Source organism: Nerophis lumbriciformis, linkage group LG19, assembly GCF_033978685.3.
Source record: "Nerophis lumbriciformis linkage group LG19, RoL_Nlum_v2.1, whole genome shotgun sequence".
Lineage (NCBI taxonomy): Eukaryota > Metazoa > Chordata > Actinopteri > Syngnathiformes > Syngnathidae > Nerophis > Nerophis lumbriciformis.
Genome location: NC_084566.2, coordinates 4,106,726 through 4,119,074, shown reverse-complemented (window position 1 = coordinate 4,119,074; position 12,349 = coordinate 4,106,726).

Sequence of the window (12,349 nt, the reverse complement as noted above, 5' to 3'; positions counted from 1 at the left end):
GTGTCCGAATTGAAAAGTTGCGCAAGCGTGGGATGCAAAATGGCCGGTTCCGTCTCGTCGAAGTCATCGGAGTCAGTGTCACTGTTGTCCAGTAGTTCTGTGAATCCTGCCTTCCGGAAAGCTCGGACCACAGTTGTGACCGAAATATCTGCCCAGGCATTTACGATCCACTGGCAAATGTTGGCGTATGTCGTCCGGCGCTGTCTGCCCGTCTTAGTGAAGGTGTGTTCGCCTTCGGAGCTGTGTGAAAAAAGCCACCCGGCCTCTTCGCGTAAACTTCCCTTAACCACTCGCTCATCTTTTCTTCATCCATCCATCCCTTCGAGTTAGCTTTTATGATGACGCCGGCTGGAAAGGTCTCTTTTGGCAAGGTCTTCCTTTTGAATATCACCATGGGTGGAAGTTAGCATGGCAAGCTAGAACCACAGTGAAGGATGACTTCTCATTCCCTGTGGTGCGAATATTCACCGTACGTGCTCCCGTTCCACAGTGCGGTTCACAGGAATATCAGTTGCTGTGAAATACGGTAGTAATCCGTGTGCGGATGGAGAGATTGCGTCTTTTTATGAACCGGATCCTTGTCGCTTAGTAGGAGCCATTTTGTGGTCTTTACAGATGTAAACAGGAAATGAAACGTACGGTGATATCCGCGCGTTTTTTCTTCTTCTTCCGGGGGCGGGTGGTTGCTTACAGTAGAAGAAGAAGCGCTTCCTGTTCTATGGGGGCGGGTGCTTTCCTTGGCGGTTGCTTGCGTAGAAGAAGAAGCGCTTCCTGTTCTACCGGGAAAAAAGATGGCGGCTGTTTACCGAAGTTGCGAGATCGAAACTTTATGAAAATGAATCGTAATAAAGCGCACCGGGTTATAAGGCGCACTGTCAGCTTTTGAGAAAAATTGTGGTTTTTAGGTGCGCCTTATAGTGCGGAAAATACGGTACTCAAAGCGCTTTGACACTACTTCCACATTTACCCATTCACACACACATTCACACACTGATGGAGGGAGCTGCCATGCAAGGCGCTAACCAGCACCCATCAGGAGCAAGGGTGAAGTGTCTTGCTCAGGACACAACGGACATGACGAGGTTGGCACTAGGTGGGGATTGAACCAGGGACCCTCGGGTTGCGCACGGCCACTCTTCCACTGCGCAAGGTACTTTTAAAAAAAAATCATAAAATAAAAAAAGATAAATAAATTAAAAATATTTTTTGGAATAAAAAAGAAAGTAAAACAATATAAAAACAGTTACATTGAAACTAGTAATTAATGATAATTAGTAAAATTAACTGTTAAAGGTTAGTACTATTAGTGGACCAGCAGCACGCACAATCATGTGTGCTTACGGACTGTATCCCTTGCAGACTGTATTGATATATATTGATATATAATGTAGAAACCAGAATATTAATAACAGAAAGAAAAAACCCTTTTGTGTGAATGAGTGTAAATGGGGGAGGGAGGTTTTTTGGGTTGGTGCACTAATTGTAAGTGTATCTTGTGTTTTTTATGTTGATTTAATAAAAAAAACCAATAAAAAACAAAACAAAAAAACCCCCGATACCGATAATTTCCAATATTACATTTTAACGCATTTATCGGCCGATAATATCGGACATCTTTAATGTTAACGCATTACAATAAAAGTGAGATCTGTCAAGCCTTTATTTATTATCATTTTTATGATAAATCATATTTTTATTTATTTTATTTTTATTATAAGTTTGATCATATGATCATCATTTCATGATCAATGATCAATGATCAATAGCTTGAAGTGTTTGAAGACCTGAGATTTTCAATTAAAGGTTTTCATAAACTGTAAGCCATAAGCATCAAGATGATATCAAATGAAGACTTGAAATATCTTGAGTTGCATGTTATATATACATGGTAGTTTCACCTTGTAAATCTAAACATCCATCCATTTTCTACCGCTTGTCCCTCTCGAGGTGGTGGGGGTGCTGGGGCCTATCCCAGCTGCATTCGGGCAGAAGGCGGGGTACACCCTGGACAATTCGCCACCTCATCACAGGGCCAACACAGATAGACAACATTCACACACTCGGGTCAATTTAGTCTCAACCTATCCCCAGGTGCATGTCTCTGGAGGTGGGAGGAAGCCGGAGTACCCGTACAGAACCCACGCAGTCACGGAGAGAACATACAAACTCCACACAGGAAAACCGCAAGCCCGTGGATCGAACCCAGGACCTTCTTATTAATCTAAACAAAGCATTCTAATATATTTGAGTTCCACCAGTATTATGTCTAAGGCGGGGGTCGGCAACCCGCGGCTCTAGAGCCGCATGCGGCTCTTTAGCGCCGCCCTAGTGGCTGTCTGGAGCTTTTTCAAAAATGTACTAAAAATAGAAAAAGATGAGGGGGAAAAAATATAATTTTTTTTGTTTTAATATGGTTTCTGTAGGAGGACAAACATTACACAAACCTCCCTAAGTGTTATAAATCACACTGTTTGTATTAAACATGCTTCACTGATTCGAGTATTTGGCGAGCGCCGTTTTGTCCTACTAATTTGGGCGGTCCTCGAACTCACCGTAGTTTGTTTACATGTACAACTTTCTCCGACTTTCTAGGACGTGTTTTATGCCACTTCTTTTTCTGTCTCATTTTGTCCACCAAACTTTTAATGTGCGTGAATGCACAAAGGTGAGTTTTGTTGATGTTATTGACTTGTGTGGAGTGCTAATCGGGCATATTTGGTCACTGCATGACTGCAAGCTAATCGATGCTAACATGCTATTTAGGCTAGCTATATGAACATATTGCGTCATTATGCCTCATTTGTAGCTATATTTGAGGCCATTTAGTTTCCTTTAGGTCCTCTTAATTCAATTTATATCTCATGACACACGATGGCTTTTATTTTTTTGTGGCTCCAGACAGATTTGTTTTTGTATTTTTGGTCCAATATGGCTCCTTCAACATTTTGGGTTGCCGACCCCTGGTCTAAGGAGATGACAACAGATTCTTAAAAGTCTTAAACATGATAATGTAAATTTTACATTATTGAGTAATTTCCACATGTTTTATTTTGTTAACTTCTACAGAACAACATTTATTTCCTATATATTTTTTCAAATGTTTTTATTTTTTTAATGCTTTTTGCCTCTGTCCTATAGCAGTCCGGATGGTTCTTTTCCTCTTTGGTCCGGAGGACACGCCGTCCACAGTTTGAAATGTGGACTCGTCAGCCCACAGAACACTTTTCCACTTTGAATCAGCCCATCTTAGATGAGCTCGGGCCCAACGAAGCCGGCGGCGCTTCTGGGTGTTGTTGATAAATTGCTTTCGCTTTGCATAGTAGAGTTTTAACTTGCACTTACAGATGTAGCGACCAACTGTAGTTACTGACAGTGGTTTTCTGAAGTGTTCCTGAGTCCATGTGGTGATATCCTTTATACACTGATGTCGCTTTTTGATGCAGTACCGCCTGAGGGATCGAAGGTCCGTAATATCATCGCTTACGTGCAGTGATTTCTCCAGATTCTCTGAACTTTTTGATGATATTACAGACCGTAGATGGTGAAATCCCTAAATTCCTTGCAATAGCTGGTTGAGAAATGTTGTTCTTAAACAATTTGCTCAAGCATTTGTTCACAAAGTGGTGACCCTCGCCCCATCCTTGTTTGTGAATGACTGAGCATTTCATAGAAGCTGCTTTTAAACCCAATCATGGCCCCCACCTGTTCCCAATTAGCCTGTTCACCTGTGGGATGTTCCAAATAAGCGTTTGATGAGCATTCCTCAACTTTCTCAGTCTTTTTTGCCACTTGTGCCAGCTTTTTTGAAACATGTTGCAGGCATCAAGCTCCAAATTAGCTGATATTTGCAAAAAATAACAACGTTTTCCAGTTCGAACGTTAAATATCTTGTATTTGCAGTCTATTCAATTGAATACAAGTTGAAAAGGATTTGCAAAATCATTCTATTCTGTTTTTATTTACCATTTACACAACGTGACAACTTCACTGGTTTTGTAATATTTATATTAATAGCTGAAATATGGCTGAAGGCACCTTATTCAACTTTGGAACAAATGAGCGAACGCAATGAATGAAGCACATTTGGGAAACAGCAAAACAAATAAATGGCAGTTTAGTTCAGAGGCATCTCGTAAATTGTGAATATTTCAGACAATCTGCCTCGTAGGGATGTGGGGGTCGTAAAAGAAAAGGAAAATAATAGGCGAATAGGGACAGACGTGAATGATGTCTACAGGCAGCACATAGTAGGTGTTCTCGGGGAGATAATATATAGATGAGGAGACGACATAAAACAGAAATGTAGCATGCTGTTTTGTGTGTGGGGGAAAAAAGAATGTTGTGGAAAACATCCAGAGGGCAAACAACACAATATTTATAGAAAACTGCAGAGATTTCTGAGAGCAGGACATGGTGGATTATTAAGCGAGCACACATAGAACTTCCTGCTTTGGCTCTCAACAAGGCAGCGAGGGCACAATCTATATGAACTGCAGCTAGGAAACACATATCTTTGTTGTACCTTGGAGAGATGAGGCCGACGACGCTCTGTAGCCGGGCCACAGGAAGACAAGTTTTCTCAGCTCAAGTTGAGTTCAGTCCTCCTCCCGGGAGCTCGGGCCTCTCGGGTGCGAAGACTGAAAAAAAGTAGGATGGAACTTGTTAGGTTAACTGTATTCTGACTGGTATTGGGTTTGTAACAAGAGCATCTATTAAATACATACTGCCTGTTCCAATGAAATATAAATGATCTCACTGATGAATGACCTGAAAAAAGTTGTTTATCAAAGAGTAGTCTAGGGTTGTACGGTGTACCGGTACTAGTATACAAACCCCGTTTCCATATGAGTTGGGAAATTGTGTTGGATGTAAATATAAACGGAATACAATGATTTGCAAATCCTTTTCAACCCATATTCAATTGAATGCAGTACAAAGACAACATATTTGATGTTCAAACTCATAAACTTTTTTTTTTTTTTTTTTGCAAGTAATAATTAACTTAGAATTTCATGGCTGCAACACGTGCCAAAGTAGTTGGGAAAGGGCATGTTCACCACTGTGTTACATGGCCTTTCCTTTTAACAACACTCAGTAAACGTTTGGGAACTGAGGAGACACATTTTTTAAGCTTCTCAGGTGGAATTCTTTCCCATTCTTGCTTGATGTACAGCTTAAGTTGTTCAACAGTCCGGGGGTCTCCGTTGTGGTATTTTAGGCTTCATAATGCGCCACACATTTTCAATGGGAGAAAGGTCTGGACTAAAGGTAGGCCAGTCTAGTACCCGCACTCTTTTACTATGAAGCCACGTTGATGTAACACGTGGCTTGGCATTGTCTTGCTGAAATAAGCAGGGGCGTCCATGGTAACGTTGCTTGGATGGCAACATATGTTGCTCCAAAACCCGTATGTACCTTTCAGCATTAATGGCGCCTTCACAGATGTGTAAGTTACCCATGTCTTGGGCACTAATACACCCCCATACCATCACAGATGCTGGCTTTTCAACTTTGCGCCTATAACAATCCGGATGGTTCTCTTCCTCTTTGATCCGGAGGACACGACGTCCACAGTTTCCAAAAAACAATTTGAAATGTGGACTCGTCAGACCACAGAACACTTTTCCACTTTGTATCAGTCCATCTTAGATGAGCTCAGGCCCAGCGAAGCCAACTGCATTTCTGGGTGTTGTTGATAAACGTTTTTTGCCTTGCATAGGAGAGTTTTAACTTGCCCTTACAGATGTAGCGACCAACTGTTGTTACTGACAGTGGGTTTCTGAAGTGTTCCTGAGCTCATGTGGTGATATCATTTACACACTGATGTTGCTTGTTGATGCAGTACAGCCTGAGGGATCGAAGGACACCGGCTTAGCTGCTTACGTGCAGTGATTTCTCCAGATTCTCTGAACCCTTGATGATATTACGGACCGTAGATGGTGAAATCCCTAAATTCCTTGCAATAGCTGGTTGAGAAAGGTTTTTCTTAAATTGTTCAACAATTTGCTCACGCATTTGTTGACAAAGTGGTGACCCTCGCCCCATCCTTGTTTGTGAATGACTGAGCATTTCATGGAATCTACTTTTATACCCAATCATGGCACCCACCTGTTCCCAATTTGCTTGTTCACCTGTGGGATGTTCCAAATAAGTGTTTGATGAGCATTCCTCAACTTTATCAGTATTTATTGCTACCTTTCCCAACTTCTTTGTCAAATTCTAAAGTTAATGATTATTTGCAAAAAAACAAATGTTTATCAGTTTTAACATCAAATATGTTGTCTTTGTAGCATATTCAACTGAATATGGGTTGAAAATGATTTGCAAATCATTGTGTTCCGTTTATATTTACATCTAACACAATTTCCCAACTCATATGGAAACGGGGTTTGTAGTATCACTGGTACTAATGAATCACAATAGGTACTATACTCTGTTTGAAAAGTACCGGTTCCCGGGCATGACGTCATGTCGTGAAATTGCTGGTTTTACAAGCAGAGGAGCATGTTCGGCAGCGCACACAAAGTACTTACAAGCAGACACAGTGTGTAGACAGAAAAGGGAGAATGGACGCATTTCAGTGTAAAAACTAAAGATAAAGGTGAAGTTATAACACTGAAACGCCCTCAGGAAGAGGTGCTTTAAGGCATGGCTAGCTAGCTAGCTAGCGGCTAACATCCATCCGCAGTCGGCAGTGTTTTAGTTACTTCTAAATCACTAATCCTGGCCTCCATGGCGACAAACTTAGTTTCAAGTGCCATTATCACTGGAGGACGAGGAGTAGCTAAACATGCTTCACTACACAGCGCAGGAGGATAGAATAGCTCACCAGCGTCACCTCTAACAAAAGCTAGCGCTCCTGAATGTAAACAAATGCCATGGGTGGATCTACACCTGACAACCAGTGTAATGATACCAAGTACAAGAGTGTATCTAGTTGATACTACTATGATTACATCGGTATTTTTTATTGTCACAAAATGTATCTTTTAAAAAAAAAAAAATCATATTACAGTCATAAACTCAGGAAATACGTCCCTAGACACGAGAACCTAAATTATGACCAATGCATGATCCTGTAACTACTTGGTATCGGATCGATACCTAAATTTGTGGTATCACCCAAAACTAATGTAAAGTATCAAACAACAGAAGAATAAGTGATTATTGCATTTTAACAGAAGTGTAGCTAGAACATGTTAAAACAGAAAATAAGCAGATATTAACAGTAAATGAACAATTAGATTAATAATCCATTTTTACAGTTTGTCCTTAATAATGTTGACAAAATAATATAATGATAAAAGACACAATATGTTACTGCATATGTCAGCAGACTAATTAGGAGCCTTTGTTTGTTTACTTACTACTAAAAGACAAGTTGTTTAGTATGTTCACTACTTTATTTAAGGACTAAATTGCAATAATAAACATATGTTTCATGTACCCTAATATTTTTTGTTCAAATAAAGCCAATAATGACAATTTTTGTGGTCCCCTTTATTTAGAAAAGTATCGAAAAGTATACCAAAATATTGGTATGGAGACAACCCTAGTATGTACCCCACTTTAGCATATTTGTTATTGTTGTCATTTCTCTCAGTGTATGTTACAGTGAGTGGTTCACGTCACGTATCTGTACTGGACCGGCACGTTGGAATGGGTACTACTAATATTTTAGTACCTAGTAACACCATTTAAGACTGTTTTAGCAATAGAAAAGTGCCAGCTGTAAAAACAGACGGTGCAGTGATAAACGGCACAATATGACCCTTGTGTGTGCAGACAGCGAGGAGCAAAGAAAAGTGTTTGTTCTTGCCGCCTGTCAACCTCCAGACCATGGTCAGGAGGCACTTGGGAGGTGCAAGTTTAGTGCTCAAGGGCCAAAGTTAATTGTCTGTAACCTTCTGAGCTTCTTTCGTTCCTCTGAGGTGCAGGTAGCAAGCTGACACAGGAGCCTGCTGGATTTTTTTTAGGTCTGTGATCCTTTATTTGGTCTCATTCATCTTGATTTAATAACTCTTCACTCTCCATTCACTCAGTTAAAAGAGCAACACACTTCGGAACTAATTCTCTATCGTAAGGGACATGTATTTATTAGCTAAGTAGCTTTTTAAATGAAGATCATTTATGGTGTTGCATTGCCAATATGATTATTAGGTGGACTCAGGTTTCTTTTAAATTGTAATTTTCATATACCAAACTTTACAATTGTTAAAGTCATTGATTGGTCCATAAACTAGTGAAGTGCGATACCACTGATTTTCTTTACGATCCGATATCGAGTAAAATTCAGGCTGCTATTGTCAATACCGATCCAATACTTTGTGCAAATATACCTAATGCATACCTGCCAACTACTCCGGTTTTCCCGTAATTAGTACGGTTGTCATCAACCTATTCCGGGTTACGGTTGCAGTGATAAAAAAGCACGAGGCACCAGTTGCCATTGTTTCCAAACGAGTGAACGATCATGGAATCAGCCGGAGAAAAATCGCAAACGAGTCTTAAACCGAAAAGAAAACTGCAGTCATTCCGTGAAGAATATTCAAAAGCCTATCCGGGAATAATTATCCGTTCCAAAAAGGGTGAAAACTACGCGAATTGCACCTTGTGCAGACAAGATTTTTCGATCGGACACGGAGGAATTAGCGATGTAAAAGACCACGTTGGGACAAAAAAACACAAGTCTAATGCCGTTGCTAGCGATACAAGTGGAAAACTTTCAACGTTTTTCGTCGCCCAAACAGATTCTTTGGATGTGATAAATGCCGAAGTTTTATTTACGTAGGCAATAATTGAGCATGGACTTCCAATCGCACTGGCTGATCACATGGGACAGTTATTTCGGAAAATGTTACAGAATAAACATGTCAATCAACCCATATGATTTTTGCTGTAATATTTTTGTTTTGAAAAGTCACTGTGACTGATAGAAAAGTGATGGTTTTAGCAACATTTTAACCTGTCTGAATGCTAATAATCATTTTGCGTCGGTGATTTCAAAAGTTGGCAGGTATGCTAATGTGTCTGCTAAAATTTGAAAAGTTGTGTGTTTTCAAATAACATCTATCTAGAAAAAAAACATCAGTAAAAATGTAAGAAAAAAAGAGCATAATATTGGAATGTAATGAGAAAAAGCAGAATGTTTTAAAATAATACAAATAATATACTCAGCCACCTATAAAACAAGGTTTTGTCTTTTTAGAATTGTTTTTAAATGTAAAAAAATATCAACAATGTCCCCCCGTACTTTACTTTTCATTTTCAATAAGTGGCCCTTGGTGGAAAAAGTTTAGACACCCCTGGTCTATAATATACAAACAAGTTTAGTTAGTTGATTTAAAAATTAAATAATACTAATTTGAAAAATTACATTAACAATAACAAACACTGTTGAATATGTACAGTATATTGAATATGTAACAGAAAATTCATATTTTTTACAGGCAAAACCACACAGTCATATTATTATTAATAATAATATTCCATTCTTATATGGGAATAAAACAATAAAAATGTAAGCAAAAATGATGAGAACAAGTTAAAATGTTATAATAATTATTATATCCATGAACATACATTTTCATTTGTTTAACAAACTGGACACTAAATATATGAACATTTCAGAAATTATAGGTAAAGTGTCACAACGCTCGCTGCTGCGAGCACGGTCGGCACCTCCGCTGGAGGCGCGCCGGGACACGCCTCTGCTTGCTCTGCCCGCTCTGCCCGCATCACCGCCACGTCCCTGCTCGGCTGCAAGCGATCTGTAATCAGCGCACCTGGGACTGATGAATTCGAGCAGTATAAAGACCAGCGGACCCGAAGATTCTGTGCCGGAACGTAGTTCTCTGTGTCCAGTAAGCTATCGCGTCTCTGGCTTCCCTCCTGCGTACTTGCTCTCTCTCTGTGTCTTCCCAGTTCCCATGTTACCATGAATTGATTAACGTGGACCCCGACTTAAACAAGTTGAAAAACTTATTCGGGTATTACCATTTAGTGGTCAATTGTACGGAATATGTACTGTACTGTGCAATCTACTAATAAAAGACTCAATCAATCAATCAATCAATGTCCCTTGTGTTTCCCGCAGTACTTCTCCTGTCTCCCGTGATCGAGCTGTGTGCCTCGACTTTCCTGTTGGATTCCTGACTGCCTCCCTCGATCCTCGACCCCTGCTTGGACACAGATTTCGTTGATTCTCTCCAGACCCCAACCGCTTGCTTGCCCACGGACTGCCTTCTTGCCTTGCCCCCTTTGGTCTGACGAAAGACCAAAGCTCAACATTCACGGTAACACACAACAGTTAATTCCATACTTAGTCTCACACACACACACACACTTGGATTTTTGTCACACTTCATTCTCTAGTTTAGTTATATTATTGTTTGATTATTTTATATGTATATATATATATAAATATATTGTAAATATATATAATAAATACATAGAGTTACTACGCCCCCTTGTGGTCTGTGCCGTCTACTCCCTCTGTAAACATAACATAAAGTTCTTAATGTTCCTATTTCAAACTACCTATGAGTTATATACTGTATTGTACCCCTGTGTCTCGGTCTATGTGGCGGTTCTTGATGCGTGTGCACGTGTTATAGTGTGTACGTACGGTACATAGTTGTACTGTACATCATCCTAGAAGCAGTAAGAGGACAAGATATGATGTACATTGGAAAGTTAGCGCCCTCTAGACATCTGGGTAAAAGTTGAGGACAGCCCCTGTAATTGATTAAATAATTGATCAATTAATCAATTTCATATAATACTATGCAATGTTTGCATAGTGAGTTCAATGTACGTATGTGCCTGCAAGACAGATACTTGGCAGTGTTGTGTCCAGCGTACGAGTGCAGTGTTTACTTTGGATGACAGATGCAATCTGCCCCTGTATCAACTTCTCAGGTCAATCTATATCTCATTACTCTATCCAAACAATGTCATGTCACCTGGGATACACACACGCACACACGCATTAGGTTTGTTAAAACTCTCGCTGCAGATATAGCAAATATGTTCTTGAGACTTCAGAAGACATAATTCTATTTGACACCCTTTTTGCGTTTACTTCTCATTTTGCTCCAGACATCTTCTCTTTCTCTGCTACTATTCGCGCCGCGCGTGTGATTTAGTTTCTATCAGGGGATTAAAAATCAATTATGCAGGAAGCCATGCGTAGGCGTGATTATAGCCGCGCATGACGGCGCCATTCATCACAGGACCCCTCGTCTCTGCGGCCGCTGGTTACACAACACGCATCGGGACAGTCGTTTTGGAGCGGGAACGTTTCGCACACGATGAAACTTTCACATCATTTAAAGGATGACAGGGCTCATTTTTGTTGGGAAAAAGAAAATGATACTGTGCGAAGTAAGCATTATATCCACTGCTTAAAGGAAAATCCTTGATAGACACTCTAGTTGATTTAAAGGCAATTATAGCAGCCGTAGAACCATTAAGTGCCACTCCAATAACACAGTAAGCAGCTTAACAAAGATACACTTTAAGTACCTCAGTCAATAAATACTTGGTAAACGTTATTTTCTTGCAATTTTCCCCTTTCTTTCTATATGAGCCACATTCATTTTGTGTCGCAACGGGTAAGTGAAGTATTTGAAATATCAAATCAACAAAAGGCCATTTCCAATATGTCAGTACAGGTTTGAGAGCCACTGAAGGAACAACTAAATACAGTCCTCAACTATTGACTTTTTTTAATGCCAGTAATGTGTCCCCGCAGCCGGTTTACGAGAAAATCTATCATCTCCCGTGTTTGCCCCACTTATACAAGAAGAAGCACTTTTAAAGTTTTATGACATCATAAATGAAAACCCTTCCCATAGAGACAAGACCCACTTGACTCCTTGTTATGTGGCATTGACATCACCGAAAACCAGCGTCCTTTACAATAAACATTTGATATTGGTCTATTTATATTGTCAGAGTTCCTCCCACCTCCAAAGACATGCACCTGGGGATAGGTTGATTGGCAACACTAAATTGGCCCTAGTGTGTGAATGTGAGTGTGAATGTTGTCTGTCTGTAAGTGTTGGCCCTGTGATGAGGTGGCGACTTGTCCAGGGTGTACACCGCCTTCCGCCCGAATGCAGCTGAGATAGGCTCCAGCATCCCCCGCGACCCCAAACGGGACAAGCGGTAGAAAATGGATGAATGGATACATGAGCACTCTGCTGTTTTTGAGGACCTTCTACAAAAATACTAGTCAAATATAATCTCTACTAGGGTTGCATGGTAGTAGTATAGTACCGCCATACTAATTAATCATATTCGGTACTATACTGCCTCTAAAAAGCACTGGTACCCCAGCCCCAGA